This window comes from Odocoileus virginianus, chromosome 30 (assembly GCF_023699985.2).
Source record: "Odocoileus virginianus isolate 20LAN1187 ecotype Illinois chromosome 30, Ovbor_1.2, whole genome shotgun sequence".
Lineage (NCBI taxonomy): Eukaryota > Metazoa > Chordata > Mammalia > Artiodactyla > Cervidae > Odocoileus > Odocoileus virginianus.
This window is the reverse complement of record NC_069703.1, coordinates 20,490,981-20,502,657: the sequence shown is the minus strand read 5'-3', so window position 1 is coordinate 20,502,657 and position 11,677 is coordinate 20,490,981.

Genomic DNA, 11,677 nt, shown 5'->3' with positions numbered 1-11,677 from the left:
CTTCCCTTCCTCCTTGGAATCCCAGAGACCTGGTCTTTCTCTCAACCCCCGTTCCCCCCTGAGTGGTCTCCTTCCTCCCCTGTCGGACACCAGAAAAGTGCTCTGGGTACCGGACATGGACATATGGAAGGCCGCAGAGTTGTCCCCAGATATCAGCGGTCCTGGGAGGGGGCGAAGGCAGTCAGGAGGTTTGGCTTAGGGGAGGACACCCTGGGAAGCAGGCTTTGGGTTCAGTTGATGGAGGGGAGTAAAGGTCTGGGTCCGGGTCACTTCTGAGGGAAAGACATTCCTGAGGGCAGAGTGGGCTTAACCTGAAGGGAGGCTGAAGTGGAAAGAAAGTCCTGGAAAGAATACCTGGAAGGGGAATCCCTGAGACAGAGTCAAGGAGGTGCTGGAGAAGGGAAATCATGTGCCAACAGAGGAAGGCTGCGTCTCGGGGTGGGCGGAGGCTGAGTGTGCAAGGCCCAGCTGCAGGAAGGCGTTTCCAGAGAGACCTGGAGACCACCTCTGGCCTTGCGGGGGGTGGCGGGATCCTTTTCCCCTGCTTTCCACTCCTCCTCTCCCTCCCCCCTCTTCTTCTCCCCTCCCCCCTCTGTCAAGTGAAGTCATAAATAACCCAGGTTGTTCAGGGTTAAGTCAACTTAGCTAGTGCTGTAGGATGTCCAGCTTGCATGATAAAGCCTGCCGTCCAGGCTGGGCCCCTGCAGATGTCCAAGACTCTCTTTAGCACAGCCCCCTCTCCCATCGCTCTTTCCACCGAGGGTATCTGTCAGGTTGAGAGCAGAGAAAATTAACAGACCCACTCTCCCAGCTTGCCCAAATATCAAGGCCAAGGGAAATGGCCTTGATCATCCAGAATCTTGTCCTTGAAAGCATTCCAGTGGATCAACGTTGGGGTCCCAGACTGGACGGGCAGGACCAGGGGCTCTGGGAGGCGCTAGTTCTAACAGCTGATCCCTTCGCTTCGGGTTCCTCAAGAGGGCAGATCCGAGAGGTCTCTCACTTTGCACTCACTTTGAACTTAGTCCTGATGGCCACCCATGCCACCTCCCCTCTGCGGGCTCTGCTTCATCATCTGTGTGAGGTGGGGCTCCCGTTGAATGACCTGTAACACTCTTTATAGAAAAACACTCTGTTACAGGTGTTAGCCAGGGTCGAGACAGGTAAGGGGAGTGATTGAAGCTGGGCACCCTACAACAGGGAGCAATGGGATGGGTCAAAGAGGAGAACCCCTGACTGTCTCGAGGGGCAGCTGCTCTTCCACTCTGCCACTGACAGAAAAGCTGGAAATCTGAGATTTAAAACACTAACACTTAATTTTAAACACTGACACCTAATTCCAGATTTTTCAGCCATCATTACAGGCCAAGCTTAATCATCTGCCAGTCTGACTCAGCCTGTGGGTACCAGTTATCTGCCACATCCAAATGGTTCTCAAACTTAAGCCTGCATCAGAATTACCCCAGGGGCTTGTTAAAATGTGGGTTACCAGGCCCCACCCCCAGAGTTTCCAATCCTGCTAAGTCTGGACTGGGGCCTGAGGAACTGCCTTTCTAACAGGCTCCCGGGTGATGTTGCTGCGGGGAACATACCCTGATCCAGGGAACATACCCTGAGAACCACTGCTCTACGCTATGGGCTTCCCTGGAGGCTCAGATGGTAAAGAGTCTGCCTACAACACAGGAGACCTGGGTTCAACCCCTGGGTGGGGAAGATTCCCTGGAGAAGAGAATGGCAACCACTCCAGAACTCTTGCCTGAAAAATCCCATGGACAGAGGAGCCTGGTGGGCTACAGTCCATGGGGTCACAAAGAGTAGGACACGACTGAGTGAGCCATACTCTATAGGAAGATGACCACTAGCCCATGTAATTCTTTACACGATGCCAAAGCAGCTTCTCAGGAGGCACTGTCAATATTCGAATTCCCTGATTTGACAAGTAGAGTGAGGATGACAGTGATAATCACAGGGATGATACAGATAGCGGCTAACTTCCTAAAATGCGTACTACAAATAGCAAGTATTTTACATGCATTATGGCTGTTAGTCTTCAACGGATTCAGAGGTTGGCATTATAAATAGTCCCTAATTACAGGTGAAAATAGCTAATACATAGTGGATTTGAAGCCAGACTGAGACATCAGAGGTCACCGTCCCCCAACAAGAACTCACGGTTTTCTTACACACCCCATCACATAGTCAAGTCCTCTAGATCAGTGGTCCCCAACCTTTTTGGAACCAGGGACTGGTTTTGTGGAAGACAATTTTTTTTCATGGATGTTGGGGGGTTAATTTCAGAATGATTCCAGTACATTACATTTACTGTGTGCTTTATTTCTATTATTACTACATTATGATATATACTGAAATAATTATACAACTCACCATAATGCAGAATCAGTGGGAGCCCTGAGCTTGTTTTCCTGCAACCGGAGCAGCTGTAAATACAGATGAAGCTTTGCTCACTTGCCCACCACTCACCTCTTGCTGTGATGCCCGCTTCCTAACAGGCCACAGACTGGGACTGGTCCGTGGCCTTGGGGTTGGGAACCCTGCTCGAGCTCATGCCTTTCATGAGTAGATCTCCGTGAGTCAAAGCAAACTATGTATTGGTTAATCACTCATTCACTCAATGAATGTTTGAGTTTAAAATATAACTGCAAGTCAAGCTATATGAAGTAAACACAGCAAGCAAGGTAAAAGCACAGATAGTGATGGGGGGAGGCGGGCAGGGCTATTTTGAGACACCGCAGTCAGGGAAGGTCTCTCCAATAAGGTGACATTTGCACAGAGGCCAAGTGAAAGGAGGAAGAGGAAAACAGGGCAGCAAGCACGAAGGTCCTGGGGTAGAAACAAGGGTGGCACATCCTAGGACCAGCAAGAAGACCCGTGCGGCTAAGAGTGAGCACAGAAGAGGCTGGAGAACAAAGCAGGCATCCTCAAGTCCACACCAGGGAATCTGCCTTTTATTCCAAGTGAGCTTGGGGAGCCGTGGGAGGGTTTTGAGTCAGAAAGTGATCAGCTCTGATTAGGTTTGGGCCAGAGTCCCCCTACTCACAAGGAGGCTAGAGTGGAAAACACAGAGCTGATGTCTAAATGACAAGCTCCTCAGAGATGCCTGAGCTGTGAGCCGTTGCAGCCTGTCTCAGCCTCGGTGGGCAGGGGAGAGAAGCTCCCAGGAAGCTTCCTTCCCAGGAAGGAAATGGGTGCCAGATGCAAAATGAACGCTATCTGGTTGTGGAGTTCTCTAGTGGTCCGGTGATTAGGACTTCGTGCTTTCACTGCAGTGGCCCAGGTTCAATCCTGGGTCAGGAACTAACATCCCACAAGTCACACAATGTGGACAAAAGGGGGAAGAAAGCTATCTGATAAATGAGGGCATGGGTCCCCATCAAGGGGGGACAGAAAGATGGTAGGGCCCCTTCTAAGGGCACCAGCAACTCAGGTCTCCTGACTCCTGATCTCAGTACCTGGTACTTGACCTTGTCGGGGACAAGAGGTATCTGTGTGAGGTTCAGATCTGCAGAAAGGCAACTCCAGTCCTCGGATGCGTCTCCTCTTAAGCCTGTCTTAAGTGCTCAAAATTTCCCATTATGGGAGATGGGAAATATTTGAAAACTGGATTTTGGTGAAGGCTGCATTAACTGTAGATTTACTAAAAGTCATGGAATTTACTAGGGGGTGAACATAATGGTATGTAAATCCTACTTCAATAAGTTTGCTTAAAAAAGAAAAACATCTTAGCTCACAAGGGAATCATCCTTTGACCTTGAACAGTTTGTCTATCACTAAGAGCCCACAGCACTTAAAAAATATACACGATAACATCCACTGAATGCAATAACAACCATGGCGATCGATACTTTTGAAGAACACTTGAAAATATAGATATAAAACTATGTATGTAATTTCAATCATATATGTATTTGTGTGTGTGTGTGTTTATGAGAGAGAAAACTCAGATATTAATTCTTGGTACTGGCATTGTTTTATTCCTCTTTTTTTTTTGTTTCCAGCTTTTCATTTTCCAAGTTTTCTACAATGAATGTTAATAGCAAAGATGCCCTATTAATCAGGAGAATGCAAATAAAATCCGTATAAAATTGAGTTAGAAAACAAGGCCAGAAAATAGGTCACATGCACTTATTGCCACGCACATTGTCTGTATGTAATATCAGCAGAGGCAGAGACAAAGTAGGAAGGAAATGAGTTATGTTAACAGAATCACAGGTGATTTCAACATTTTTCTCTTTGCCTATCTACACTGTCTCATTTTTCCACCATGAACATGTATTATTTGCCTAGTGAAAAGGAGGCATACAATCTTCTAAACCATTGGCACTCTGGTTTAAAGATTACTTTCTGCTTTTTCATGGACTATTTCATTCTTCTTTTTCCACTGTGAAGATTTAATTTAGTTCAAAAATTTCACAACTATTTATGGAACGCTTATTCTGTGCCAAGCACTGTACTAGGCACGGCAGGAAATGGAAAGATTATTAAAGGAAGATCGGGTCTCTTTTCCCAAGTAGGTCATCGGACCAGTCAGGGAGGCAGATACGGATGCAAAGAACGGTGCCGGTGCTCTCTGTGTCACAGGGCACAGAGATAGAAATATAAGGTGCAAGGAGAGTTCAGCTTATTAGTCAGCAAAAATACTTTTTTTTTTCTTAAAGGAAATTCTTTTATTATTGCAAACACTTAGACAGAAGTAATCTCTCTTGCCTTACTAGCTTTCCAAGTACAGAGCTCTGATGGCCTGAGCTATGCGAGTAGGTGGGACATTTTTGTTAGGAGCTAATTGGGCATCAGCTGTGTGGGACGAGGCAGGGTTTCGTGTTTCATCTTCCTCACTCCGTGATGCACTTCATGAGGGACAGGAAGAATATTATAGCTGCTAGAAGACCAGGCTCTATAGTCAGGCTGCCTGGATTCTACTCTGGCTTCTTTTGCTCCAGTTACAGAACCTCCAGCAAGTTTCTTAACCTCTTTGTACCTCAGTCTTTTCCTCTGTAAAATGGGCATAATAACGGTACTTATCTCATGGGGGTCGGTGGCAAACACCAAACACCTCATCAGGCACTCAGAATTAGAACCGGACACAAGGAACATACTCTAGGACCTCCCTGGAGGTCCAGTGATTAAGGATCCACCTGCCAGTGCAGGGGACATGGGTTCAATCCCTGGTCAGGCAAGATTCCACACGCCGGGGAGCAGCTAAGCCCATGAGCCATGCGCTGCAACTTCTGAAGCCTGAGCAGCTATAGCCTGTGCTCCGTAACAAGAGAAATTACCGCAGTGAGAAGCCCGTGTACTGCAATTAGAGAGTAGTCCCCGTTCTCTGCAACTAGAGAAAGCCTGTCTGTAACAATGAAGACCCAGCGCAGACAAAAGTGAATAAGTAAAATAAAAAACACACTCTAGGATTTTATTATTTTATATTTATCCACCACGTAAATACTCATCTTACTTGGTATTACCTTTTTCATGCACTGCCTCAAATGTTTTCTACCTTAAGACTGAATTTATGACAATGATTCGGCAAACATTTTCGATCCTCTGCTGTGTACTGAATTCTGTCCGCTGTGCTGGGAAAACAAGGAGGAACAGACAGGACCCCACCCTGGGGCTGCTCGCAGATTAGCGCAGGAGAGAGATACAAACATAAATAACAGGACACGGCTCATAATTAGTAACAGTAGTTGCCTAAAATGTCCTGAAGTCCCAGAAAACATTTTTGCCTCTCTCTCTTTAATAGTTAAAATGTGGTTCCCATTATCATGTTTATAGTGTTTGCTTGTGAAGGGAAGAAGGAAAGGAACGTTCCTTGGATGTCTGGTGTGCCGGACGTGGTGGGATTGCCTGTAACAGCAGGAGGCTCACCGTGTACCTGTCCCATGCTGAGATCCACGTAAGTTTATTCTTATTTAATCCTATGAAAAGAGTATGGTGATTATCCTCATTTTCACATGGGGAAGTCAAGGTCTTTAGCTCAGAGATCAAGAAACTCCCCTAGGTTATAAGGCCAAGAAATGGCAGAGTAGGGATTCGAAATCAAGTATGTGCTCTCCCCACACTGCTGTTATCGCCTCCCAATATGATATGCTAGATGGCAACCCACTCCAGGATTCTTGTCTGGAGAGTCTTCATGGACAGAGGAGCCTGGTGGGCTACAGTCTATAGTATTGCAGGGGGTCGGATACGACTGAAGTGACTTAGCATGCACACATCATCTCATCTAATTCTCGAAGCAGCTCTTTGAGGGAGAAGCTATTATGCCTGTTTTTATACAGGAAGAAACTGATGCTCCAAAAAATTAAATGTTTTGCCCAAAGTGAAAGAGTTAGTAAGCAACAGACCCAAGTGTCTCCGAAGCCGTGGTCTTTTCCTGGTTACTATGAAGTCTCCCATCTCCTCCCATGTGGATTGAAGTTGAATTTCCACCCAGGCTTGCAAGAGCACACTTAGCTCTCTGTGGCGAGCTGGGGGAGGGGTGTGTTGGGGACGTGACTTCTCATCCTGACTCTGTCCATTACCAGCACCATGGCCCAGGACAGATTGCCTTCCCTCTTGAAGCCTTCATGCCCTCATCTGTCAAAAGATACTGTAAGGTTCATACTTCCTAGGAGTCTCCAGAGGAATGTAACAGAAAATAAGCTTAGACCAGACTCTGTTGGCGTAGACCTAGGGTGGGAGCCTAGGGTGATGCCTAAGGAGTGAAGAGGGGAGAGACTCTGAAGATAAACAACTCCATCCTTGTGCAGGAAAGGGATCTCCATCCTGCCATCTGTCAGAGAGGGAAGTGCAGCCTGGCAAGCACACAACTTCATCAGGACTAACAGATGTTCTAGTTCATCTCTGTCAACATCAACAAACACACACGAATACCGTACATCAGGCTCTAGGGTTATACACAGTCCTTGCCTCATTGGAGAGACAAGGAGAAAGAAAGAAAGAGAGAGAGAGAGAAAGATGGAAGGAGAGAAGGGAGGAAAGAAGAGTTTAGAGGAGGCAGCAGGGCTGAAAGAAGATAGGAAAGATTTTATAATGAGGATGAGAGGGCCCTGATGAGGACCTGAGGAATGGCTCACATGAAAAAGAAGAGGAAATAAGTGCATCTTGGACTGAGGGAATTCCAGAAGCCAAGAATAGACAAAAATGGACACATTTTGAATCTAATTAGACCAGTTTCCTATAGTGGATAATCTGCAAGATTAGATGGAAAACTGGAGGACAGTTGTGGAGGGCTTGAAATGCAAGGATTAGAAAACAGTTTTTACCCATTTATCCTTAAAGAATTTTTAGCAGGAGAATATTACCTGGAGCCAAGTATGGCAAACAGATTAAAGTCCAGAAAAGATGAGCAGTCAAGAAAAATATGACAAGAACAAGAAAAGATCAATGGATTTGGACAACAGGCACCATGCATAACCCTGCCATAGTGCTCCCAGAGTGACCTAGCTGGAAGCCAGGTCACAAAGGAGAGAGAAGGGGGTAGCTAGTGCTAAGTGAAGATGAAGAGCATTACAGTTCTAGTGAGAATCTTCTGAGTAAAGCCTAGGTCGCTAGGTTATGGGACAGATTCAAGGAAAGCTGTGTCTTTTTGTTTGTTTTTTTCAAACAGGTTAAAGACAGAAAGGAAGAGGTTAGCAGAGAGAAGGAAGAAAGGTGCTAGAAGAAGGGGCAGAGTGACGGAAGGACTACTACAAGGTAGAAAGGACTCCCAAGAAAAGGTAGACGGGGGACTTCCCTGGTGGTCAAGTGGCTAAGACGCCACACTCCCAATGCAGACAGCCTGGGTTCGATCACTGGTCAGGGAAGTAGATGCCACATGCTGTGACTAAGACCAGGTCCAATCAAATAAAGATTGAAAATTAAAATGGTAGACAGGAGTTGCCAACTTTTCCTCACCCTTCCCTCCCAAGTTAAGCTATGTGGATATATTTGTCAGTTTAAAGGTTTGGATACAGAGGTGAGGAAATGAGGTTACAGAGCTCTTCACAGAAACTCAATTCAGTTCAGTTCAGTCGCTCAGTCGTGTCCGACTCTTTGCAGTCCCATGGACTGCAGCACACCAGTCTTCCCTGTCCATCACCAACTCCCGGAGCTTGCTCAAACTCATGTCCATGGAGTCAGTGATGCCATCCAACCATCTCATCCTCTGTCATCCCCTTCTCCTCCCACCTCCAATCTTTCCCAGCATCAGGGTCTTTTCCAGTGAGTCAGCTCTTCGTACTGGGTGGCCAAAGTATTGGAGTTTCAGCTTCAGCATCAGTCCTCAGAAACTCAGCTGGTCTCCAACTGCACACAATAGGAGATAAGGTCATCATCTGTGAGGGAGAGAAATGAAGGGAGATGGGTTTTTTTGGCAGGTGGGGGTTGTGCTGGGTCTTCGTTGCTGCACTCGGACTTTCTCTAGTTGTGGCGAGCAGAGGCTACTCTTCATTGCAGCGTGAGGGCATCCCACTGTGGTGTCGTCTCTGGTTGCTGAGCACGGGCTCTAGGTGCACAGCTTCAGTACTTGCGGCACATGAGGTCAGTACTTGTGGCACATGAGGTCAGTACTTGTGGCACATGAGGTCAGTACTTGTGGCACATGAGGTCAGTAGTTGTGATGCACAGGCTCAGTTGCCCCATGGCATGTGGAATCCTCCTGGACCAGGGATGGAACCCACGTCCCTCACATTAGCAGGTGGATTCCTAGCCACTGGACCACCAAGGAAGTCCCGAGAGATGGTGCTTTGGTTTGGGTATCCCCAGAAGCAAACTCTGAGACAGGGATTTGAGACAAATAGTCCATTTAGTAGTTGATTTCCAGGAAGCAGCAGAAAGGGAGCAGGTAAGTGACACAGGGAAGGGAAGGTAGCCAGGAGTGGGTGTGCATGCTCAGGCTGGTGACCACGGTGGGTGCTTCATCCGGCGGAGAAGACTGGAAATCAGCAGAGAACAGAGTTATCCTGCAAGAGAGGTGAAGGAGCCAGGGAATTTATCTCCCAGCTCCCATCAGTCACTGCTTTTGGGCTGACACACGAGTGGACAGTGGCTCACATCCTGGCAGAGAGGGCACTGCAGGCCCTGGCAGCCAGGTGCAAGCAGTTGGAAGAACGTCTGCAAAGGATGCCAGCTGAGAAGATGCGAAACCAAGAACATCTGCTAGAGATGGGAACTAGGGTAAGAAAAAATGTTGGGAATAGACAACAGATGGGGCGCATGGTAACGGTTCTTTGGAGATACATAAAGGGAGTTCTCAGCAACAGTAAGAGTCAGTTCAGATTAAAAGATGTGACTCCATTAATGCTCTTACGAAAGACAACTTGAGACCCAATCAGATTCCAGAAACACTTCACCATCTGAGAGATGAGAACAGGGAATGCAGATGGTCAGGATGCACTACGGCAAGCACAGGCAGAAAAGGGCACGGGAAAAAACAAGGGGGATGAAAACTGAACTAGGGCTGGAGCTCCAGAGATGGGCTGATTGTGGCAACATCTAGACATGATGGAGGGATGCAGGAGGAAAAGCCTCCAGGGGCCTGAAGAACCGGAAATGGGAAAGGATTGGTTGGCTCTGCCCTCATTCAACTGATGGAGGAATTGAGAGGAACAGAGAGGGGAAGTGACTTGGACGACGTGGCCCAGCTGGTGAATTTCAGTGCCAGGATGACAGCCCCACCCCCGCCTGGGGCTGCTTTGTCTTGGGACAGATCCCAAGGATTATTAACGGTTGAATCAGCAGATGGAGGGAAGCAGGAAGGTAAAGAGCGTGTAAGCAGAGCATGGCTGGAGCAGGAGCAGCTGCCTGGTCAGTGACAGTGGGGCAAAGTTATGGGTTTAAGGAGATGAAGGTGGAGTGGCTTTGCCATCCGGGCAGCCCAGGCTCCAGAACGCTGGTACAGGAGGGTGGGGGCAGTCTGATGGGAAATGGATTTTGTGGATGTATCTTGCAGGTGTGTTTCCAAAGAAAGCCATGTTTTTTCAGATTTGGGGGAGTATTGGTGAAGATTACAGAGAATGAGCCGAAGACCACTGCCTGCTTCTAACAAACCATTCTATCATGCATGTGTCATGCATGTGTGTATGTGTGCATGCTCAGTCACTCAGTTGTGTCCAAATCTTTGCAACCCCATGGACTGTAGCCCGCCAGGCTCTTCTATCCATGGAATTTTCCAGGCAAGAATACTGGAACGGGTTGCCGTTTCCTACTCCAAAGGATCTTCCCAACCCAGGGATCAAACCCATGTCTCCTGCATCTCCATCATTGGCAGGCAGATTCTTTACCACTGTGCCCCCTGGGGTGCTGTCATAGATCAAAATAATAGATGGATCATCGATATGGATGTCATGGAGATGTTGGGTAGAGAAAATGTTTGCTTTTGGCAATTTAGCCCTAAGGAATGAGCAATTTGTTTGGTTTTGCTTTTGAGAATAAGCCTAAAGCCGTAAGTCTTAACAGCTGACCTGCTCAGGACCCCAGAAGCCCACATGCCTTTTCTACAGCTTCTTGTGCAATAAAGACATGACAAGAAGATGCAAGTCTTACTCCTTAATATGTTTGTCCCTTGCTTGGGGTTGGGGGAGGGTTCAGGATGGGGCAAACTGAGAAATTACCCACGTGGTATCACACAACAGCCATGCTTAGAAAGGGTACCTCCATTAGGTCTGTGGGCAGCGGGCGGAGAGTCTCAGCCCCAGTCCCACCCTGTCGGTCTCCTGCTTAAGGCCTCTGTGATTTTAGGTGTGTGAGCAAGCTGCTAACCCAACTTTAAAGGCTGCTGAAACTTATTGTCTGAGATCTTCAGCGGCCACATTTCGTATTGGAAGGCACGACTGGAGGTGACTGGCAGTGGTCTGCATCAGCAATGGCCTCTGAAGTGAACAGCTGCGAAACAGGAAGAGTCTTCTAACAGAAGTGGGGGGCGTGCACTGGATTGATGCTGGGATGTGACGAGGGTGCCAAGGTGGGAAAGGTGGATGAGACCTACTTCAAGAGAAGAGGTATTTAATATGGGCAGTTGGTTTTCAACAAGTGTTCTAAGACCATTCAAGGAGGAAAGAATAGTCTTTTCAACAAAAGCTGCTGGGGAAACTGGACATCCACATGCAAAAGAATGAAATGGGATCCTGACTTTACACCATATACAAAAATTAACTCAAAATGAATAAAAGATCTAAGAGTAATAGCTAAACCTGTAAATCTCTTAGAAGAAAATACAGGGGGAAATCTACATAACACTGGATTTGGTGGTGGTGTCTTGGATATGACACTAAAAACACAGAAAACAAAAGAATAACTAGATAAATTGGATTTCATCAAAATTAAAACCTTTTGTGCATCCAGAGAGTGAAAGGGCAACCCACAGAATGGGAGAAAATATTTGCAAATCACCATATCTGGTAAGGGATTGTTCTCTACTTTTTTTAAAGAACCTCAGCAACTCAACAAAAACAACTCAATTAAAAATAGACAGAGATCTTGGAAGCTCTCTTTCATCACAGGAAAAAAAAAAGCAATTTCTGTAACTATGATGGTGACAGATGTTAACCAGACTTATTGTTGTGAGCATTTCTAAATATATAAAAATATCGAATCATTGATATACACCTGAAAATACTGTAATATTGTAAGTCAATTATTCCTCCATTAATAAAGAAGTGGGCAAATGGTTAATTCTTTTTTA